The sequence below is a fragment of the Wolffia australiana genome, chromosome 5 (assembly GCF_029677425.1).
Source record: "Wolffia australiana isolate 7733 chromosome 5, ASM2967742v1".
Lineage (NCBI taxonomy): Eukaryota > Viridiplantae > Streptophyta > Magnoliopsida > Alismatales > Araceae > Wolffia > Wolffia australiana.
Window position 1 is genome coordinate 16,502,365 of NC_135839.1, and position 23,353 is coordinate 16,525,717.

General features: G+C 37.9%; 1 non-coding gene across 1 annotated transcript; it reads left to right on the forward strand.

The window, feature by feature from the left end:
- Positions 1-1,611: 1,611 nt before the first annotated feature.
- LOC144703970 (small nucleolar RNA R71) lies at positions 1,612-1,717 on the forward strand. The gene has a single exon (XR_013581678.1). It is a non-coding gene; the product is annotated as a small nucleolar RNA R71 (small nucleolar RNA).
- Positions 1,718-23,353: the final 21,636 nt, after the last annotated feature.

A 23,353-nucleotide genomic window follows, 5' to 3' on the forward strand; every position in this document is an offset into this window, starting at 1 on the left:
CGACAGTCCCCTTTTCCCAGTCCATGATAGTCCTAGCCGTCACTAAAAACGGTCTTCCTAGAATGATAGGAGCCAAGCTAAAGTTTCCTGAAATTTTTACATTAGTTACTATGAAATCTACAGGAATTTCACAATTTTCTACAGTGATAGTGACATCAGTCAATCGTCCCTCAGGTTGCCTGACCGTTCCGTCGGCTAAGAGTAAGTCCATATGGATCTCTTCAAGCTCCCCGAAGCCGTATTCCTCATACAATGCCGTCGGAATGATGCTGATGCTTGCTCCTGTGTCTAACAAGACTTTTGAAAAAGTCTTTCCTCCTATGTCACAAGTGATAAAAGGGGCACCAGGATCCCTCTTTTTTATAGGTATGTCATTTAAAATGCTAGAGGCATTTTCGGAAAGTTTAACAACTTCCCTATTCGTTCTATTTGTGCAAGAGTCCTTAAGATATTTCTTAAGTGATGGTGCACACCTAAGCATGTCTTCCACAGTGACTGTCATTGTGGCCTTCCTAAAGTTCTCTAACAACCTGTTTTCATAATCAAAGACAGGTTTCTTTCTCGTTAGGGCAGAGGGGTAAGGTATGTGTTGCCCACTTGTGGAAGGTAAGGGTTCATCGCCGTCGGGAAGATCCTCTCCTTCGTGCTCCCTTGACTCCTCTTTCTTCCTAGCGTTCTCTACAGAATACCTATAGGGATCCTGAAGTTCTTTTCCATTCCTCAATCTTGAGGCTGCCAGAACTTCAGGATCCAATTCATCCATTTCTTCATGGCTAGAATGCTGAATATGATGCAAATTGCATGGATTGATGACGGGTTTCGTAGGAAAACGTTGAGAAGTGCAAGTGTTTTCTGCAAGGATACCTTGGGACTCAGAGGGTGGCCTGAAACTCTCCAGCAGCTTCCTCATTTGCTCTTGTGACTCCAGCATTTGTTTAGTCTGGAACTCCATCATCACCTGCATTCGCATCTCCATCTCCGCCCGCAACTTTTGGTTTTGCTTTTGATCATATCTGAAATGACGGGGGTTAATGTAGAGAAATCAGGTTGAGTTTGAGATGAAACCTGATACTGTTGTGGAGGCCTGTGCTGGAATTGTTGTCTCTGCTGGAACGGGGGTTGAGCTGCCGGCTTGTTTCCTTGGTGGAAGGCCTCTCCGTTTTGGAAATTTGGCCGCTTTTGACCTGCCCACGGTTGTTGCGGCTGATTGAAGGCCTTCACCTCTTCTTCCATGGCTTGGCAGGCTCCATCTTCATGTTCCTGCTAAAACAGAGAGCAGATCTTAGCTTTAATGATGGGAGAGTTACCTAGGAAGACATTCTTCAAGGTAGAGGTGAGCTCCTCCAATTTCTGGTTGGTCTCCCTTAGGCCCGCTTGTAGCTCTCCCTCCTTGGCGTTGACCTGCAGAACTCCTGCTCTCTTGGGCTGCACATTCCTCCCATTCTGATTGGCTCCAATCTCCTGCAAATCAGTTTCTGCAACTCTCTCCAAAATATCAAAAACTTCGTCCTCATATGCAGTATAGAACGTTCCACGATGTGAGATTTACTTTGTTTTTCATAAAATTAGAGAGAGACTCATAAAATATTTGGGCTAATTGACATTGTTCAATGCCATGGTGAGGACATTTCCTCAACAAATCATTGAATCTCTCCCATGACTCACTAAAAGCTTCTCCATCATGAGGATGGAAATTGTGAATTTCCCTTCTATAGAAATTCGTTTTGGAGAGAGGGTAGAATTTTTGTAAAAATTTTCCTTGCATCTCATCCCATGAGTTAAAGGTGATTCCTAAATTACGATACCAAGAAAATGCTTTGTCTTTCAAAGTTAGAGGAAAATATTTCATTTTTAAAATTTCTGTAGAAATTCCTGGAACGTTTTGAGATGAACACCTAATATGGAAGTCATCAAGAAATTCTAAGGGATTTTGAGCAGGCAGTCCATTAAATTCAGGTAAGGAATGAATTAATGCATTGTCATATCGAAAGGAGATACCGTCACCGATGTTAAGATTTACATCAGTTTGACGTAGGCTTCCCGACGGTGTCGACCTGTCAAGCATGGTCCTTCTCCTCTCATGATGTTGATGAATCTCTTCAGCCATATTCTCCTGCTGAATTTCAGGTTCTGTAACTGTAGAATCTGGAGAGGTGTCTCTAATGTCCTTCTCTGCAGATTTTTCACCAGCTCGTGAACGTGTTACTACCATAAATCTTCAGCAAACGGTTAGAATAACAATAGGCTGAGGATTGTTAAGTCCTGCAGCTCTAGGAGAATCAACAAAAATGACTGTAGATTCAGGAAAATGACTGTAGATTTGCAAAACAAATGACTGTAGATTCAGAGAATTGACTGTAGATTTAAAGAAAATAAAAATTCCTACTGTTATACCGTGCTCCCCGGAAACGGCGCCAGTTGATAAGCTCAATTTTACTATGATTTTTACTGGTTATTTAGCAAGATAATCGTGTGAGGTTGAGAGCTTATACAACAAAATTTATAACCTCACGGCTTAGGGAGAGTGAGGGTCGATCCTCAGGGAGCAGAGAAACAGCAGAAAATGTCTTCGGTTCATTTTGAATTATCAGATCAGAATGTTGAATTTCAGCAATGGAAAGAAATATCTACAGTCCAATTCGATAATTCTTCCGGTAGCTTGTACCACTCAAGATTACTCCTCAAGATTAGAATCTGAGTTTAACCACAAGCAGAATCCTATAGTTTCAATTAAATAATGAAATGGGCTGCAACTACGGTCTAGTCAATTCATCAAACACCTAACAGGTGTTTGATTATGCACGACCAGAACCTGCAGCTCGCAGGGGGAAGCTGCACGAGCTTACAACTGCTTGCGGTGCAAGCAGCTGCGTGCACACAGAGTGGGCTCGTGGCTGCGCGACACAAGCTCGCGGCCACGGCCTCAAAAGTGCCCACCCGCCTGCAACACGCTCGAACAAGCGTGTTGCACGTCCGTGCGGGTGTGCGGCAATGATAAGCCAAAAATAGGGGTGAAAATTACGCAAAATTTTTAGCCCTTGTCGTTGTGAATTTTTGGCTTATGCAATAAAATTTATAAAACTCTACTTAATATGTATAGTGATAAGTATGAGTGTCGTCCAAGGGAGGCAAGTAGGAATTTCAATTTGATTTTATTTTTGGTGTTTTAGATCCTAATTAGAGTGAATTTGATCTTCAATGAGGATCAAGTCACCCTAATTAGGTGAGAATTTAGAGAGGGGGGTAGAAGAGATGAGATGAAAAGAAGAAATGTGGGCTCTAGATTGAATTAATTGATCCAATTGGATGGATCAAAGAATTCAATTAGAGAGGTTGGAAGAAATTTTTGATTTAAGTTTTGGTTGGTTTTGAAAATTTGCTAAATCAGAAATAAAAAGGGAAGTCTTAATCTCCTAAGAATTAAAACTAAAGTTTTAGAGTTTTCTTTTGGAATGCAATTGAATGCCAAGGTAAATCCCTCAATTTCTCCTCTCAATCCTAATCAGGGCTTGTACATGCCGCTCAAGCCAAGCGATTTAGAAGTTCAGATCAGAATAGAGATGAAGAAACAAACAACTTAACCTAATTCATTCAAAATGCATAAAAGTTCAAATACAATCAAGGAAAAAAAGTGCCAGATAACTTGATCCAAGCTAGAGCTCCTCCCCGTCTTGCAGCTGTGATAGAGCACCATCCAGAATGAGCTCCCCCTCTCGAAATTTAGCTTTTATACTTAGGTTATAGGGTAAAAATCACCATTTTACCCCCGTTTAGTACTTAATATTTATCTATCAATGTAGGCTAGATCTGAATGATCTAACCGTACAAATAGAAAGAGGGGATCAAAACAAACAAATCCATGAAAAATCATCTCAATCGGACTTCAGGATCAAAAGTTATTAATAAATCAATTTTAAACCAATTTAATCCATTGGATTTAAAATTGATTTATTTATTAGTTTCGTTTTTAAACACGCAATGACGTGTCGCTCTCTCATTGGCTGGCGCATTTTGAATCCTCCTTTTTGCAGAAAAGTCCTTAAAAAGCCTGGAATTGCTTTTGACGCCGCCAAAAGTAAATGCGTATATGCCTGGCGCACTCTCTCCTCCGATTTCTCCTAAAACATTAAAAATATATATTAAAAATTGCAATAAAACCCTGAATGATTTTAAATATGATCTTTACGCCTGCCGTGGCGACCGAGAGCTGTTTTTAGGGTCTTTTTGCAACGAAACGTTGCAAAAAGGCCCCGAAAAGTCTAGAAATTGCATAAATACATTTTTTTCTCTTATGAATATGCCCTTTTTTCATAGAATAAATGCATTTCTTCTTGAAATAAATCCCAGAAAATTCCTAAAAATTCGTAAAAAATTCTAGAAAATTCCCTGATTAATTCCCATGTTGATAAATACCGAAATAAACTTTTTAATGTGCCATTTTCATCCAAAAATAATTATTTCGAGCTTCAATAAATCCTTAAAAATTCATATAATTAACAGAAAATTAGGGAAAAATCAGAAATTACTTGGAAGCATTATTTTTGTGTAAATATATGATAACAACCCAAATTTAAGCCTTTTAAATGCATAAATCATGCTAATAACATGAAATAAAGACCGAAATTAGGGTGTTATCAGGCAACACTTGCGGCGCAAGCGCACAAGCCCGTGCGACCAGCGGTTGCACAGGCGCGAAGACAGCGGTGCCTGTGGCTTGCGCGCACAGGTGCCTGCCCCTTGCGCTGCACAGGAGCTCAAGCAAACTTTCGTTTATGCAGATAGGTTTCTGATAGGTGGATTAGATTGATAGGAGCTTGAACAAAGGAATAAACAAACACAAACAAACACAAAAACTATGAACTGATATTCAAACTAACACAAAGCAACAACACAGATTGGGAAATGCTGAAGAACCTTTGATGATTCTCCAGCCCCAACTGAGATTGTCTGAAATGGGAAGAGTACACCACTGAACTGAAGAACTCACTCCAACCAAGGTCACTTCCTTGCGGCGAGGTGGAGGTCTTCGATTTTCAGTTAATCTTCAGCTTGTTTCTCCTCCCAACTCCAATGCTCAGCAGCTCTTGGAGGGTGCAGAAATCCTCTTCTCCAAGCCCTTGTTTCCTTAGAGAAAATTCTGAACACCTAAACTCCTCTCTCAAGAGAGTATTTATAGGTTTTCTCTTAAGTCATGCCCAGGGGCATTTTCGTAATTTTTGCCACTTCAAATTTTTGCCCACTTCTCTTGATCCTCCTCTCTTCGTTGATCTTCTTAACCTATTTCTGAATGTTCACTAGCCATAAAATATTAAATATATTCCACTTGATTCAAAGAATCAAGTGGGGTTAGTGATTTCATAAAACAATACATATGCATGAACTTAGCATGAATTCACAAGATAATTGTAATGAATTTAAACTTAAGAACTTGATTATTTGATGACATATTTTAGAGTCATCATTGACCATACCCTAAGTCATCCTAGGAGCGTCAAGTGGATGAGGGACTATACGTACACAGTAACCGATGACAAACAGGTTCCATGAGTGAGTCGATACACACTCCTTTGTGTCTTCTAGAACACGAGGTGTAGCTTGGCAGCCCAGGTGTTGGAGACTTAACCTATCAATTGGATTAAATCAATCTAACATTAATTAATATATATGATTATATAATTCATTAATTTGGAAGGCCAATAAAGGTTATTGGGCCGCTGGAGTCGTTAACTAGACTGATACATGGGCCTAGAGGGTCACACGCAAATGGTCTTTTGGACGTCGGAAGATATACTAAAGTTTTGGGGGTTTTTATGAAGAATACCCACTTAGTATAAATAGGGGAAGGCCCTGAACGAAATTCACCCAAGCCAGAACTGTTCAGGGGTCTTCCTCTTCATGCTTGATGCGATCGAAATGGCATAACGACGACGATGGAGGTAGAACAAGGCTCGTCAACAAGGAGGAGATCTGACGTACCAAGGATCACGTGGATACATCAAGAGGCTGCACACTTGAGCAACTCAACTCGACTCACTCCGAGATCCAAGAAATCACAAATGCGATCCATGCAAAGGTACTTCGTTTCATGGTTTTAGTGATGCCTTCCACTGCAAGTTGTTTTGATTTGTTCATCCAGATCTAGGCCTCTAGAACCCAACAAGGACCTATATTCTCTTTATATTCTCTCATCTCTCCTACCTCCCTCTTCTCAATTATTTTCCCCTATGATCTCTAAAGATCTACCCTTTTACTTAGAAGGAAAATCAATAAAGATCACCCCTATTTAATACTAGAGACCAGATATCCCTGAATATCATATCTAATAAATATTAATTCTATTAAAATTCCATTCTTATTATCTTTTTTTAAAATCCTTGAACTCTGCTTCCCTGTGGATAGACATGGTCGTTCTGACTGCTTTGTGTGAATTGGAGCGAATTGTGCGTTCTGTTCAGATTTCTGAACAGAACAAAGTTGAAAATTAACAGAACTTCGCACAGACCCTGTGCAGTTCGTTTGTGAAAATTGTGCAAATATTTAAAAAAAATAAATAAGAAAAAATTACATCCCTCCACACTCCCACTCTCCCCCCACCCCCCGCACCCTACTCCCTCGTCGCTTTCCCCGTCTCCCGTCATCTCTACTCTCTCATCCCCCTTCTGGAATCTCAATTTTAAGGTATTTTTCAGCCCCCCCTTCTCTCTCCATGCCTCGTCGGTCGTCACTCTCCCAGCCCCCCCTTCTCTCTCCATGCCTCATCGGTCGTCACTCTCCCAGCCCCCCCTGCTCCCTCTGTCCCTCATCAGCCATCGCTCTCCCAGTCTCCCTGCTCGGCTACTCCCTCTGTTCCTCGTCGGCCGTTGCTCTCCCGGTCCCCCCGCGCTCGTTTTTCCGGCCGTTAGATGAGGAGCGCACCGGAGCTTTTTCCAGCACTGAACCTTCTCGAATCACCAACTGCCTAATCTCTCGGCGAGGTACCAACTTTCCAACTCTCTCCCTCTCCCTCTTCTTCTCTCTTCCACTCACTCTTCCTCTCGCTCTCCCTCTCCCTCTTCTTCTCCATTTTTCCATCTCTCACACACACTGTCACACTGATTATCTATCTCCCGCTCTATCACTCTCTCTTCCTCTTGCTCTCATCGCTCTCCCAGTCTGCATTTGTCTGTCTCTCACTCTCAGTGTCACTCCCATTCTCTCCCTCTCCCTCCCCCTCTCCCTATTCTTCTCTATTCCGCTCACTCTCTACCTCTCCCTCTTCTTCTCCAATTCTCTGTCTCCCTCTCTCTCAATCACTCTTCCTCTCCCTCGCCCTCTCCATTTCTCTGTCCCTCACTCTCACTGTCACTCCCATTCTCTGCCCCTCCTTCCTCTCTCCCTATTCGTCCCTATTTCGCTCACTCTCTCCCTCTCCCTCTCCCTCTCCCTCTTCTTCTCCAATTCTCTGTCTCCCTCTCTCTCAATCACTCTTCCTCTCCCTCGCCCTCTCCATTTCTCTGTCCCTCACTCTCACTGTCACTCCCATTCTCTCCCTCTCCCTCCCCTCTCCCTATTCTTCTCTATTTCGCTCACTCTCTCCCTCTCCCTCTCCCTCTCCCTCTTCTTCTCCAATTCTCTGTCTCTCACTCTCAGCCTCACTCTCATTCTCTCTGTCTTCCTCTCTCTCACTCACCCTCACCCTCTCTCTCTTCTTCTCTCCCTCACTCACCCTCACCCTCACCCTCATCCTCTCCTTCTCTCTTTCACTCACTCTCTCCCTATCCCTCTCCCTCTCCTTATCCCTTATTATTTGTCTCGCACTCTCATTGTCATTCTCATTTTTTACCTCTCCCTCTCCCTATTCTTCTTTCCGTCACACACATCCAGTCACTCTCTCCCTCTCCCTCTTCTTCTCCAATGCTCTGTCTATACACTTGGTCGTTCGGTTATCCACACTCTCACTCTCTTTGTACGGTTTCCATTGGCACCCGGCAGACTCGTTGTTCTGGCACGGATTCGGCTGAGGAGCATAGGGAGCATTTCTGAAGTCTTTTAGAATTTGGGCTGCTTAGTTTTTTGTAAGTTTTCCTTTTTGATTTTGATTTCGGTTTGTGTTGATTTGGCTTGCTTTTGTCAAATAATTTCCTCTTCTCTATGTTGATTTCACTCTCTCTCTATGTCCGCATAAATTTTGGGATGTATTGATCATCACTTAATAACAAATCTTCTTTTAAAAAGGATATTCTGTCACCAAAAATGCTGGAAGTTATCTGTTCTTGAATCTATTTTACTATTGTTCTGAAGTCATTCAGTACTAATGTCTTCATCGTGTTCCAAAGGAATGGTTGGCATACCCTTCATTAAAATTTTAAAACCATGGTATTTATGTTTGATCCATGAAACATTGTTTTCTTGGATAAACCATGGTATTTGTGATGTATTGCGTAAAATTAGATCATCTAATATTTGGAAACGTTTCTATTGATTTCTCTCTATGTTTGTCTCCCAATTGATCTATCTATCTTTCTCATAATTTAGGATGAACTTGTAATTTAAGATGCCTAGAACACCTTGATCGCATACTTCTACTTCCTCTGAGAGCTCTACATTGACAGAGGGGAGTGTTGGCCACAGCCAAAAGAAGAGAAATAGAAAGAACGAATGTGATGCACGGATACACTTCACAGAGGTGGCACCTAAGGTTTTCACATGAAATTTATGCGCGACTCGTACTAGGGGTCGTGCAGTGACAGTAGAGCAGAAAAAGTATAGTTGCAGTATGGTCCTTTGGTGACATTTGCTAACTGTGCATCGTAAAGAGTATAACGAATTGAAGGGTCAAGAAGGGAGCTCTTCTAACCCATCGTTAGTGGCGAACATCTTTGACTGACAAAGTACAGGAAAATTGTACTTCGCTGGTCGCACGTCAGAGATGACAAAAGAAGAGCTTGTACGCTTCATTTGTCAGTCAGCCGCACCATGGAATATTGTATGTAAAAAATACTTCATACGACTATTGCGATACATTGCACAAGAAGATATATCGATTCCATCGACAAGGGTTATGAAGGAAAAAGCTTTCAAGCTTTACATTAGGTTAAAGATCTGTATTCGTGATCAATTAGAGAGTGTCGATAAAGTGGCCATTACTCTAGATTGTTGGACTTCTACCAATCGAATCTCATTTATAGGACTCACCGTTCATTGGATAGATACAGAGTGGAAAATGTGTGAATGTCTCCTCGCTATACGTTAGTTGGAGGGCTCGCATAGTGGGGAGTGCTTGAAGGATATTGTGTTGGAGATCTTGCTGATTTTAAGTTGAGCACGAAGGTATGCGCAGTTACGATAGACAATGCTTCAAATAATTCGACAATGATGGCGACATTAGAATGAGAGTTGCGCGCAGTGAACCCCCATTTTACTACAAAGAGACATGTGTTGTGTATTGCGCATGTGATCAACTTAATTATGCAGGCCGGATTGAAGGCGCTCGATGTTGTCGACAATGGGCATGAGTCAAGTTTCATTGATGAAGTAGACCTCACAAACCTTGACAATGTGTTTGATGAGGAGGAGTCAGATCCTCTTGTAATTTCCTTGGGGGACATTGTTCGGCACCTAAGAGATGTGGTGATCACCAAGGATCATCAAAGAAAGAGACAAAATATTTTTCCTACTACCGACAGTTACATATGTCAAACACGAGGAGGATCTCGATGGATTGCCCTACAAGGTGGAGCTCAACTTTAAAAATGCTATGCGGGTGCATTGAGAAGAAACTTGTTATCGTCATGATGATGTCAACCGTTCTTTGCAAACATTCTTTACTTGACGCAGAATGGTACCTAGTAGAAAAATTTGTCGACTTACTCAAACCACTACAACACGGTACCTTTGTTGCTATTCGGAGCAGTCACCGACGTCAAATGAGGGTATAGTCATTATTAAGGGATTGATGAGGCACCTTGAGTGAATTAGAGTGGGAGTAACAAACTCCTCCATGCTTCCTATTGGACTCGCTATGTCCACCGCTAGGCAAAGGAACACCTTATCTAATGTATGTTCCACTATGCGGGCGAAGTTAGAAAAAAATGTGTTCGTACTGACATGAAATGAGGCTTTCACTATCGCCTCTCCACTCAACCAATCCATGAAGCTTCGCTTGATTGATCCACAGGCTAAGAATGATGTTCTATCTACCGTTCGCAATATCATGGAGTCCCATTCAGTATCCAGGAATGTTGGGAGTTGACCCACCAAACCATCTACTCTATCAACGACGAGTGATTTCATACAAATGGAGCTAGAAGAACTACTAGATCTGTCTGAACTACCACAAAGAGTTGATCCGATTGAAGAGCTCGACGTATATGCGACGGCCCCCGGCTTTTGGTATAGAGGTGTTGCATTGGTGGAAGACGACAGGTATCATGAAATTTGCATTTTTTATATTCCTAATCTCGTGCTTTCCTGATTGAATATCTGATTAATTTTACAATGATAACAGGTCAGCTTTCTTACCCCACGTTAGCATTGGTTGCGAAGGAATTCCTAGCTGTTCAAGCGACGAGTGCGGCGTGTGAGCGTCTATTCTCAAAAGGTCGCCATGTAATCAACTACAAGTGATTGAGGCTCACGGCAGAGAGCGTTGAAGTCCTAATGATGTTGAAGTCATGGTACAGCAGCGATGACTTAGGAGCAGATGAGGACGAAAACGGTGATGAAGATGATGGGCCATTTGACATTTGTCTGAACACACCATAAAACTGCAACGTGAGTGTTTCTATCTCAAGAAATACCCTCTCTCAAAAAATATGCCCGTGAGTGTTTCTCTCACTCTCTGGTTGCATTTCTCTATCTTCTAACCATTACCATCTATGTACATAAATGATTTGATGTCTATTGCTATTCCAACTGAGGACCCATCTCTCCCATTTTCTTCACTCATTTTGTTTGTGCTTGATATCTCTCTCCCTCTCTATTTCTTTGTTTTTATATCCTCATTTATTAATCTTTTAAATGCTCCTCCACAGTTATGTTTGTCTATTAAGGTTTGGTCCTCTCTCTTTTACTCTCTCCTCTCAATTTTGTCTATCTTCCTGTCTTCCCAAACAGTTGGATGCCATTGGTTTTAAACACAATTCTTTCTGAACATTTTTTGAATGACTTGGAACATCATTCATCACAGAAATATTATGACAACGCTGACAAAGTACAAGTATATCCACAACCACAAGGAGGCAATGGAGGGCGCAGGAGCCAGAAATAGGTGCACACCACGGAGGAGTGTGCGACTTCTCCGAAAAAGACTATTAAAGCTACCCCAAGACCCTACTGCTATTGTCATCAGCTCAGACTTCGAACCAGACGGTGATGACAACGTGACACACACAAACGATACAGATGGAGGCAACACAGAGCAATTTTGCCTAGTTCAAGACATACTTATTGGGGTAAGTGCCAGGCGCATCATTACAAAAATTCTTACTATCCCGTCAAAAGACTTCAACCCTGCAACACATGGAGGAGAAGTGGTGAGTACTCAATGGAATGACAGCACATTTTGGGAGCGTCACAATTTCACTCTAGCAATGATTGTTCCTGTCAAAAAAAGTTAGTCGTTTTGCCTCTCTGCTCCTTTGATAAAATGAAACTAAGTTGGAAGAACATCTTTTATGTTTTCAAAATGCACTTGGACTTTTCCATCTATAAATGTTTGTATTAAGATTTACAGAATATTGAATTGTTAGGTATCTATGAGTGCTAACGTATACATTGCGTATATATTTGGTCATCCATAGTTTAAGTCATAAAAACTTTGCACTCATTGACTCATTAGGTCTATATTACTACTTGTTGTTTGGCATGGACTCATTAATTTTGTCAATTAAACTTCTAGTGAGTAATGCCAAGCTTAAAAGTGAACAATTTTAAGCTTAAAATTTTAAACTTAAAAATGCCTAGTTTAATTTTGTCAATTAAAAAATTATGGTAGACATGCGCCAAACAGTGCGAGCGGATCACGCTCGTGCGGTTGGGCGCATGTGCAATGCGTTCGTGCGAAAGATCGCACACCACACCGCCCATCGCACAGGGGTCGATCCGGTGAAAATTTTTTACATTGTGCGAAAACTTTTGAAGCCCGCCCACCTCCCGACTCCTGCCCCCTCTCCACTCTTGCCCCCTCCCAGCTCCCGCCCCCCTCTCAGCTCCTGCCCCCTCGCCGCCATCCCTTGAACCTGCTGAGTCTGCAGTCGCTCTCCCTGCTCCGGCCCCTGCTGATTCGTCTGCCCACTACTGCCCAGGTCAGCCGCTCCGTTGAGTCCTCTCAGAATTTTTCACTGCAGTTGGAAATCTTGTTCTTGTTCTTTATCTTCTTGTTCTTGTTGTTTTTCTCTCGTTATGTTCATGTTAACTGCAGTGCAAAATCTTGTTCTTGTTCTTTATCTTCTTGTTCTTGTTGTTTCTCTTCTTCTCTTCTTCATTTCTTCTTCCTCTTCCCGTTCTCTTCGTTTCCTCTTCTTCTTATTCTTCTTCATCTTCTTCGTCTTCTCTTCTTTTTCTCTTCTTCTTCTTCGTTTTCTCTTCTTCTTCTTTTCTAAATTTTTTTTTCTCTACTTCTCTTATTCTTCTTCTCCGCTTCTGCTTCTTCATTTTCTTATTTTCTTCTCCTGTCTTCGATTATTTCTGTTTATCCTCTCTTCTTCTTCTCCTTATTATCCTTCTCCTCCTTCCTTTTCTCTTCATCTCCTTCTTCTTCTCTTCTTGTTCTTCTTCTACTAATTCTTCTGTTACTTCTCTTCTTCTTCTCTACTTCTTCTTCTTCAGCGATAGAAATGTGTTTGGGGTGTTGGCCGTGACGTCGTTTCTTGATCTTCAGGTGCTGAATTTTCTGTAGAAATTCTTGTTTTACTGCCTACACTGGTTGATCTAAAGAAAATTGATGGATTCTCGTTTCAAAAATGAGGAGAAGTCTAGATATAATGTTGATTTATGCCTCAAGATTTATGTGGGCTCTGCACGGATTTCATCATTTTCTGAACTGTGGACGTCAAACTTCTTGACATATCAGGTTGGCCCGTTGGGTAGATGCTGATCATCAATTTCCACCTGATAATTGGCTAGAAATTCCTCTCCTGATATTTGATTTATTGTTTAGGTATTTGCGGAGAGCCATGATTATGGTATTCATGGGGAGCGTGTGAGAAGCGCCTGCTAGGGATATTTATGCCAGTGTGCTTGTGTGGAGCTCAGGGAGGTATGCACTTTTCGAAACGTTTTTAATGAACTTTTCTGTTTCAAAAAATTCTTTTAATGAACTTAAGTCCATGATCTGGTTGTTGATATGTGGAACCTGTAGAATCTTTTCTTCATTTCTAATCCGGAACTCTTGAGAATTATTGTGTTGGTATGAGCAAAGGCGTGTTTTCTTTGTATTTGAGGCAATATTCTAGTATTTGTGACAATAACCTTGATTCCTAGCAATAACCCGGAACTCTTCTTCGTTTAGATCTTTTTTTTCTTCTCTTCTTTTTTTCTCCCACCTCTCTTATTCTTCTTCTCTGCTTCTGCTTCTACTTTTCCTTCTTTTCTTCTCCCCTCTTATCTTCTTCATCTTCTATTCTCATCTCCTTCGTCTTCTCCTCTCTTCCCTTCTTCGTCTTCTATCCTCTTCTCCTTCACCTTCTCATCTTCTTCTTGTTCTGCTTCTTCTTCCTCTTCTCTTCATGAATTAAATGAATTCTTCTTGATGTTGTATTACAGATGAGCAACGGCGCGGAGCGCGGAGGTGCCGTCGCCGTAGGGAGGGAATGTTTTGCCCGCCGTCATCCCACACGCCTCTAGTGAAAGAGCCAATCCTGATTTGGGGCCATCACTTGTCTGTTCATATTTTGGAATTGCAGTCAATGATTTTTCAAAGAAACTTTTCTATAATTTTGAAACCCGTTGTTGTATATTCGATCCTTACAGTTACTATTCTCCTTGCATTTGAAATAAAGAAGTATATCAGAAAAGAAGAGGAAGAAGAAGACGTCGAAGAAGAAGAAGAAGAAAAAGAAGAGGAAGAGGAAGAAGAAGAACAACAACAAGAAAAAGAAGAATAAGAAGAAGAAGAGAGAAGAGAAAAGAAGAGAGAAGAGAGAAGAAGAAGAAGAAGAGAGAAGAGAGAAGAAGAGAGAAGAGAGAAGAAGAAGAAGAGAGAAGATGAACAAGAAGAAGAGAGAAGAAGAAGAAGAAGAAGAGGAAGAAGAAGAAGGAGAAGAAGAGAGAAGAAGAAGAAGAAGAAAAGAGAAGAAGAAGAAGAAGAAGAAGAGAGAAGAAGAAGAGAGAAGAAGAAGAAGAGAGAAGATGAACAAGAAGAAGAGAGAAGAAGAAGAAGAGGAAGAAGAAGAAGGAGAAGAAGAGAGAAGAAGAAGAAGAAGAAAAGAGAACAAGAAGAAGAAGAAGAAGAGAGAAGAAGAAGAAGAAGAAGAAAGAGAAGAAGAAGAAGAAGAAGAAGAAGAAGAAGAAGAAGAAGAAGAAGAGAGAAGAAGAAGAAGAAGAAGAAGAAGAAGAAGAAGAAGAAGAAGAAGAAGAAGAAGAAGAAGAAGAAGAAGAAAAAGAAGAAAAAGAAAAAGAATGAGAAGAAGAGAAAGAAGAAGAAGAAGAAGAAAAAGCAGAAGAAAAAGAAGAAAAAGAAAAAGAAGAAGAAGAGAAACAAGAAGAAGAAGATGAAGAAGAAAAGGAAGAAGAAGAAGAAGAAGAAGAAGAAGAAGAAGAAGAAGAAGAAGAGAGAAGAAGAAGAAGAACAAGAAGAAGAAGAAGAGAGAAGAGAGAAGAGAGAAGAAGAAGAAGAAGAGAGAAGAAGAAGAAGAAGAGATAAAAAGAAGAAGAACAAGAAGAAGAGAGAAGAAGAAGAAGAAGAAGAAGAAGAAGAGAGAAAAAGAAGAAGAAGAAGAAGAAGAAGAAGAGAGAATAGAGAAGAAGAAGAGAGAAGAGAGAAGAGAGAAGAAGAGGCAGAAGAAGAAGAGAGAACAAGAAGAAGACAGAAGAAGAAGAACAAGAAGAACAAGAAGACGTCGAAGAAGAAGAAGAAGAAGAAGAAGAGGAAGAAGAAGAAGAAAAAGAAGAAGAAGAAGAAGAAGAGAGAAGAAGAAAAAGAAGAGAGAAGAAGAAGAAGAAGAAGAAGAGAGAAGAAGAAGAAGAAGAAGAAGAAGAGAGAAGAAGAAGAGAGAAGAAGAAGAAGAAGAGAGAAGAAGAAGAAGAAGAAGAAGAGAGAAGAAGAAGAAGAAGAAGAAGAAGAAGAAGAAGAAGAAGAAGAAGAAGAAGAAGAAGAAGAAGAAGAAGAAGAAGAAGAAGAGAGAAGAAGAAGAAGAAGAAGAGGAAGAGGAAGAAGAAGAGGAAGAGAGAAGAATAAGAAGAAGAGAGAAGAAGAAGAAGAAGAGAGAAGAGAGAAGAGAGAAGAAGAAGAAGAAGAAGAGGAAGAGGAAGAAGAAGAGGAAGAGAGAAGAAGAAGAAGAAGAAGAAGAGAAGAGAAGAAGAAGAAGAAGAGAGAAGAGAGAAGAAGAGAGAAGAGAGAAGAAAGAAGAAGAAGAAGAGAGAAGAGAGAAGAAAGAAGAAGAAGAAGAGAGAAGAGAGAAGAAAGAAGAAGAAGAAGAGAGAAGAGAGAAGAAGAGAGAAGAGAGAAGAAAGAAGAAGAAGAAGAGAGAAGAGAGAAGAAGACAGAAGAGAGAAGAAGAAGAAGAAGAGAGAAGAAGAAGAAGAAGAGAGAAGAGAGAAGAAGAGAGAAGAGAGAAGAAGAAGAAGAAGAATAAGAAGAGAGAAGAAGAAGAGGAAGAGAGGAGGAGAAGAAGAAGAAGAGAGAAGAAGAAGAGGAAGAGAGAAGGAGAAGAAGAAGAAGAAGAGGGAAGAGAGAAGAAGAGAGAAGAGAGAAGAAGAGAGAAGAAGTGAGAAGAGAGAAGAGAGAAGAGAGAAGCGAGAAGCGAGAAGCGAGAAGAAGAGAGAAGAGAGAAGAAGAGAGAAGAGAGAGAAGAGAGAAGAAGAAGGAGAAGAAGAACAAGAAGAAGAAGAATAGGGAGAGGGAGACGGAGAGGGAGAGGGAGAGGGAGAGGGAGAAGGAGAGTTAATTGTTTTATTTTTTTAATCTAAGCATTAATTATTTAATACTGTTACCACAAATATTATGACTTAAATATTAAATAATGTTTTGTCTTCCTTAAAAAAATAAAAAATTAAATATTTTAGTTATGTTGAATAAGAATTAAATATTTTAAAATGTAATACTATGATTTAATACTGCTTAATACATTTGCGTAAAAAACATCAAATAAATATGTTTTAAAAATGTTTAATATATAGTTAACTATTTAATAATGTTTAATATGAATTAAAGATTTTAAAATGCAATACTATGATTTAATAATGCTTAATAAAATTGCTTTAAAAACAGTGAATTAAATATGATTCAATTATGTTTATTTTAGAGTACCGTACTTAATAATATTTACCACAAATATTATGAATTAACTATTAAATAATGTTTACCATTTTTAAAAAATATAGAATTAAATATTTAATTAAGTTTAATATGAATCAAATGTTTCAAATCTTAACACTTTGATTTAATCATGTTTAATTAAATTGCTGAAAAAGTAGCCACTTAAATATGATTTAATATTGTTTAATTTACAACTAAATATTACAGTCATGTTTATTAAGAATTAATAATTCTTAATACATTATTAATTAAAAATATCGACTAAATATGTTTTAATAATGTTTATTTTATAGTTAACTATTTAATAATGTTTACCACATATATTACGAACCAAATATTAAAACAAATATATAATTAAAGATTTATTAATGTTTAATATAAATTAAACATTTTTAAATTTAATACTATGATTGAATAATGCTTAATAAAATTGCTTAAAAAACAGCGACTTAAATATGATTCAATTATGTTTATTTTAGACTTAAATAATTAATAATGTTTACCACAAATATTATGAATTAACTATCAAGTAATGTTTACCATTTAAAAAATATAGAACTAAATATTTAATAAAGTATAATATGAATTAAATGTTTTAAACTTTAACACTCTGATTTAATAATGTTTAATTAAATCGTTGAAAAGGTAGCCACTTAAATATGATTTAATAATGTTTAACTTAGAATTAAATATTTCATAAAGTATAACACAGATATTACGAATTATATATTAAATATTGTTGAATAAATTCGTTCTAAAAAATTGAAAAGGTGCGAATTTGGTGCGATGTGCGGTGCGTTTATGCGCACATAACCGCACCGCCCACCGCCCATGGCCATTTGTGCGTGCGGAAATTCGCACATTTGGTGCGAATTTCCGCACCGCACCGCACGCGCATGTCTAAATTCAGGTATATTTGCAGATACCAGAGTTGTATAAATAGTACTTTTCTAATGAGCTCTTTTGACTAAATAAAATTTCAACAGTTTGTGAGTTTTCATAAAAATATATTAATACAAATAAATCTACAAAATTGGTATAAATGATTATGAATTAAGGTTAGATAGCTTTGTTTTAACTTATAAACCCTACTCAATTTTTATAGAATTTTAATCTATCTTTCATAATTTATTAAAATAAAAAAGAAGGTTTAATAACATATTTAAATAAATATATCACCATTTTTGGATTCCCTATGGTTTCACTTAGAGCAATATGGAAGAGAGATAGGCGGAGGGGCATGTCTGTAAATAAAAAGAAACACATGCCAAGTTTTTGTTCATTTCTCTGATTTTGTGTGATGTGCGGTCCGATTTCGTACCCCAAAATCGGTCCGCACATTGGACGGAGCTTTCGTGCAATTGAAAAATTCGCATGCCGGCTGAAAAAATCGGACTAGACTGCATGACCTACTCTAAATATAAATAAATTATTATGCCCGTTTCTCTATCATTTTAGTCATTTAAACTCTTAATTTATATTTTTTAAATTAAATTATCTCTTATTTAAAATTTTATAATACCTTCCCTACTAAAATCTCTATTCATCGTATAATAATATTAATTAAAATCTTTCCTCACACTTATCATCTTCTGGAATTTGCAAACATCTTAATAAACTATTTCATCATGATAACAAACACACCGTAATAAACTCTCCATTTAAATTATTATCCCCCTCTTTTATATTTTAGTATAATATATAATAAATTAGAATATTTTTAGTATATTATACTTTGCTAGATGCAGAACAATTTTTTTCAATTTTGTGCAATTTTATGCAATTTACGAGCAATTATATGCAATTTTTTACTCTACGTGTGAATTATGTTCTCTTCGTGCGAATTTTGTTCGTTTTGTGCAAATTTGTTCGTTTGTGCAAATTTGTTTGGTTGTGAGAATTTTTTCGATTTGTGCGAATTTGTGCGACTTGTGCAAATTTTTTCGGTTTGTGCAAATTTGTTTGGTTTGTGCGAATTTATTCGGTTTGTGCAAATTTGTTTGGTTTGTGAGAATTTGTGCGGATTGTTCGAACATCTAGTCTAATTTTTGCACATAAAAAGAACAGGACACCGAACAGACCCCTATGCGGTTCGTTTGTACAAACAGTACAGAACAGAACAGAACGACCATGTCTACTTGTGGACGACCCCTCTACTCATATTTTATATCTTAATATAGAAGGTTCATTATGAATATTCTTATATAAGTTGATTACGTACAACGATAGTAATGAACCTTTTTAATTACAGTAAATTCAGATTATCGCAGAATAAGGGTCCAATCAATAAACACAAGGTCATATATATTTTAAATTAAAAGTTAATTTATATACATCTTAAAGGTTTTATATTTTTTTTTAAGAATTAAATCTAATTTAGTAAAATCAAACTCGTGAAAAAGAAACAAAAAATACGGAAGGTAAAATTAATTTTTTTCTATTTTTTCAATGACATTGGTGTCTGTATAAATAATAACATAATAAACAAATAAAAATGACTAACTCAATGAAACCTACTCTGCAGCAATGACACTAGTTGATAAACAAGACATTACTATTGTATATGTCATTTAAGGCATTTGATTTGTGCACTAATATTTAATTTTATTATGTTCACTGTGTTTGCAAGGGTCATATCAATAAGAAACAAGGAATTATCAAACTGAAATTTCTAGTTTATTTATATTTTTAAGAATCTTATAATTTTTGTTAGAATTAACTCTAAATGAATAAAACAAAACTATTTAAAAAACTAAAAAGCCTTACAGGAAGGTTAAACAAATATTTATATTATTTTTCCAAAATTTTCTGAGAGTAATAGAATAAATTTATTAAACTTTTGGAAATTTCTAGTAATTAATTTGAATAATTATAAACTAGTGTTTTGGTTGTATTTGGCAATGGGGGATCATAGTGAGCATGTGTTGTGGCATGAAGTGCGTGTATTTGAGTTTTTTGTCATAAATTATGTCATTGATGGCAACAAAAGAACAATTATGTGGATTTTCTTTCATTAATGACAATAGAAATGGATGCAGATACAGACCCACATATGGCGGAGCCAATGGCGGTGTGTGGAAATGTGAGAACCTATGCTATGCTTCAATGATAACTTAGTGAAAGGAAAAATAAATGCGACTAAAAGTTCAGCGGTGTCTGTTTACATGGATGGGGGGTATATTCTTTAATCTAGATGATAAACAAATATAGGAGTAGAAGATGGAACTACCTTCGAAATTTTGTGCCCAAAACCCCTTCCATATTATTAGAAATTGCATTCTGATGTTAGAGAATTTTGGGATGTTGAATAATTCTCTATGTTCCTTGATCTGATTTGTAGATCACTGATATGTCATAAAATCCTTGGGTTTCACCAAAAAACTTTGTCACAATATGCATTCACATGTTCTCAAATTTGTCAAAAGCATGGGATAACATGGAAATTATACACTTTAAACAATATTTTACAGTATTTGATTTCAGGTTATCCTGGTTTTTATGAAATTTTCACTTATATCTAAACATACCATACATGCATTCCTTTTTTACTAAATTTAGATAAATTTTCATAAAGTGGTTGAAAAAATGAATGCATGAATAAAAACAAGACTAAACAAAAATTAAAATGGCAAAATATTCATATTTAACATAGTCATATACCAAAAGATATTAAATTTTGAAAATTTAGTAATTTATTTCAAGTTATCATATTTTGTATCTATTTTCAGGATTAAAAATAAATAAAAAATGTGGGCTGATGTGGCTCAGCTTGTGCACTCACATGATGAAGGGAAGAAGCAACCAATCCAATATCCTTAAATGTAAGGGCATGTGGCACACATTTTGAGGTTTTTGTTGTGGCAGCAATCTGGACCACACGATCATGTGGAACTAGTCCATGAAATTGAAGGCAGGATTGCATCATCAGTCTACTTTATTATATCCAATCGACATGTTACACACGGCTGCATGGAACCTGCATGATCATAATTGGAAGGCGCACATCAACCCGATCATTAAGTGACTGATCCAATAGTCAGGATAATATCTGCATCTGTCAAGCTTATTGGATGATGATTAAAGCTCTTGCCGCTGGTCCAACGGTTTGATCAACCATTAGGTAACATGTGGTGTTACCTAGTGAGATGTGATTTGGGACCATCAGCTTATCTACACTTACAAAAGGCAATCAGATGACCAATAGGCCCACCACCATGTACAAGTTGAGAGGACCAATTGTGTCATGACATGTGGCACAATCCTAGGCCATCCAATCGGCCATTACATGATCAACGTTCAGAATCACTCTAGATGAAGTCAGTTATAGAAATGGACAGCCAGAAATTCTTGAATTTTAAATGATGATATATTCTAATATTTAATGCATTTTTGTTGAAATTTTGAGGGCATATTCACCCCTTCCACTTATAAAAATCCACCAGAGCTGATCCTATAAATAGTTTAAAAAAAGTTGTATTTTTCATGCTTTCTTGTGCACTCTTTACATTGGCTAACTGAGTTAAATGAGTTTCTTAGGATTGATGAAAGCAAGTTATTCCTTCTTGAGAAAATGAGTTTCTTCCCTTTTATTGTCAATCCTCATTTCTGATGAAACACAAAAAAGTTCTTATGAAATATACCAGGACACAAAGGATCAATCATTGAAGGGGTCATTGCTTCATAGAAGGTACGGTCTCATCAACTTAGAATTAGGATTTCTTTTCAATCAATCTTCATCCCTACTTCCTATGCTATCACTAACAAACCCAAAATCAATGTTTCTACCTTTGACCATGAATTTTTAGATCTTTAAAAGGAGACTAAAGAATTCACGATGATTGCACATCTACCTCACATCATTCCATTTCATTCGCCTGCACCCATTCCATCTCACTCGTGCTCTTTTTAACAATAAGACTATTTTTAGGGGAATTTCAAAATCTGTAGAATTGGGGAATGACATGTGATACTAAGATTTGAAAAATATGATGACTGTAAAAGAGATTGGGGCAAAATTATTTGAAAAATGGATACACTCTTATAGATGCCACAATTTCCTCAAAAAAGCAGTCTGGGCAAATTCCGATGTGGATTGGATTTCCTAGATACCTATCCCATATTTTCAATTCTTTTTGAGTAAAATCTGTAGTATTTGTATTGTAAATTTCATTGCAACAGATGAACGAGTTAGCCTATGTATTAGACTTGGGTATGTATGAGCTTGTATTGATGTGGAACTATTGTTCTGAATCCCAAAATTCATTCTATTACAAAAAGGCTTCCAATAAACCATCACGAGAGACTGATACTGGAATGTAGTTCCATTTTCTGTAATCATTTCCAAAAAGTGGGTAAGAATGAAACATCATGTAGAAAAGCACCATTTAATACTAAACACCACCAATATTACCTTGAAACATAACCTCATATACTCTAAAAATGCAAAAAATATATAATACCCTATTGTGTTAATTTATGAAACCAACATCTAGGATCTTGTTTCAGACCACAGACCACAAACTAGGTACGATTAGAGTGATTTGAATATTTAAAGCCAGGCATTTGTTCCATGTAATGTTTTCAATCAGGTCTTCATGTAGCATCATATTTGAGACATCCAATTGACATATTCTGTAACAACTACTAATGACAAGGGAGAGCTTGAATTGAACTAATGTATGTTGATTAAAACCTTTGGCTACAAGCTGAGCTTTAAATCTGTAGACTTATCCAGTAGTTTCATATTTTACATTACAAACCCACTTAGAGCCTAAGATATAATAGTTGGAATTTCTAGGGTCTAAACACCAATTTTAACTTCTCATTGAAGCACTATGCTCAGTCTTTATATCCAGCATCCATTTTTATCCTTTGGCGCTGCAGGGTATGAAGTTGGTTTAGTAAGATTTGTTGGGCTCTAAAGGCCTTGATATGGATGAATAAATCAAAATATTCCGCAGCAGAAGACTTGAATGGAATCAAGCGGCATCATTAAAACCATGAAACGAAGTACCTTTACACTTATTGCATCTGTGATTTCTTGGATCTCGGAGTGAGTCGAGTTGAGCTGCTCAAGTGTGCAGCCTCTTGATGTATCCACGTGATCCTCGGCACATTGGATCTCCTCCTTGTTGACAAGCCTTGTTCTACCTCCATCGTCGCCGTTAGGCCATTTCGATCGCATCAGGCATGGAGAGGGTGTGTGGGAAAAAGGGTGATGAAGAGGAAGGCCCCTAAACAATTCTGACTTGGGTGAATTTCGTTCAGGGCCTTCCCCTATTTATACTAAGTGGGTATTCTTCATAAAAACCCCCAAAACTTTAGTATATCTTGCGTGTGACTCTCTAGGCCCATGCATCAGTCTAGTTAACGACTCCAGCGGCCCAATAACCTTTATTGGCCTTCCAAATTAATGAATTATATCATCATATATATTAATTAATGTCAGATTGATTTAACCCAATTGATAGGTTAAGTCTCCAACACCTGGGGTGCCAAGCTACACCTTGTGTTCTAGAAGACACAAAGGAGTGTGTATCGACTCACTCATGGAACCTGTTCGTCATCGGTTACTGTGTACATATAATCCCTCATCCACTTGATGCTCCTAGGACGACTTAGGGTATTTTCAACTGTCAAACCCTAATCGGTCATCCGAGTTAGTATTGATGCATTCGAAAATCAAAGGAGAATTCTTCTCTGATATTTCACCGCCTTGGCCAAGGACTTCCTCGCATCATCTTCCATGAGCTTTCACCTCTTATACCGAGGGTGGACGATCCCATCTTGACCACTCAATCGTCTTCGTGAACTTCTTGATGTACCCGAACACTGCTTTGGCCAAGGACTTCCACTCAATCGTCTTCCATGAGCTTTCACCTCTTATACCGAGGGTGG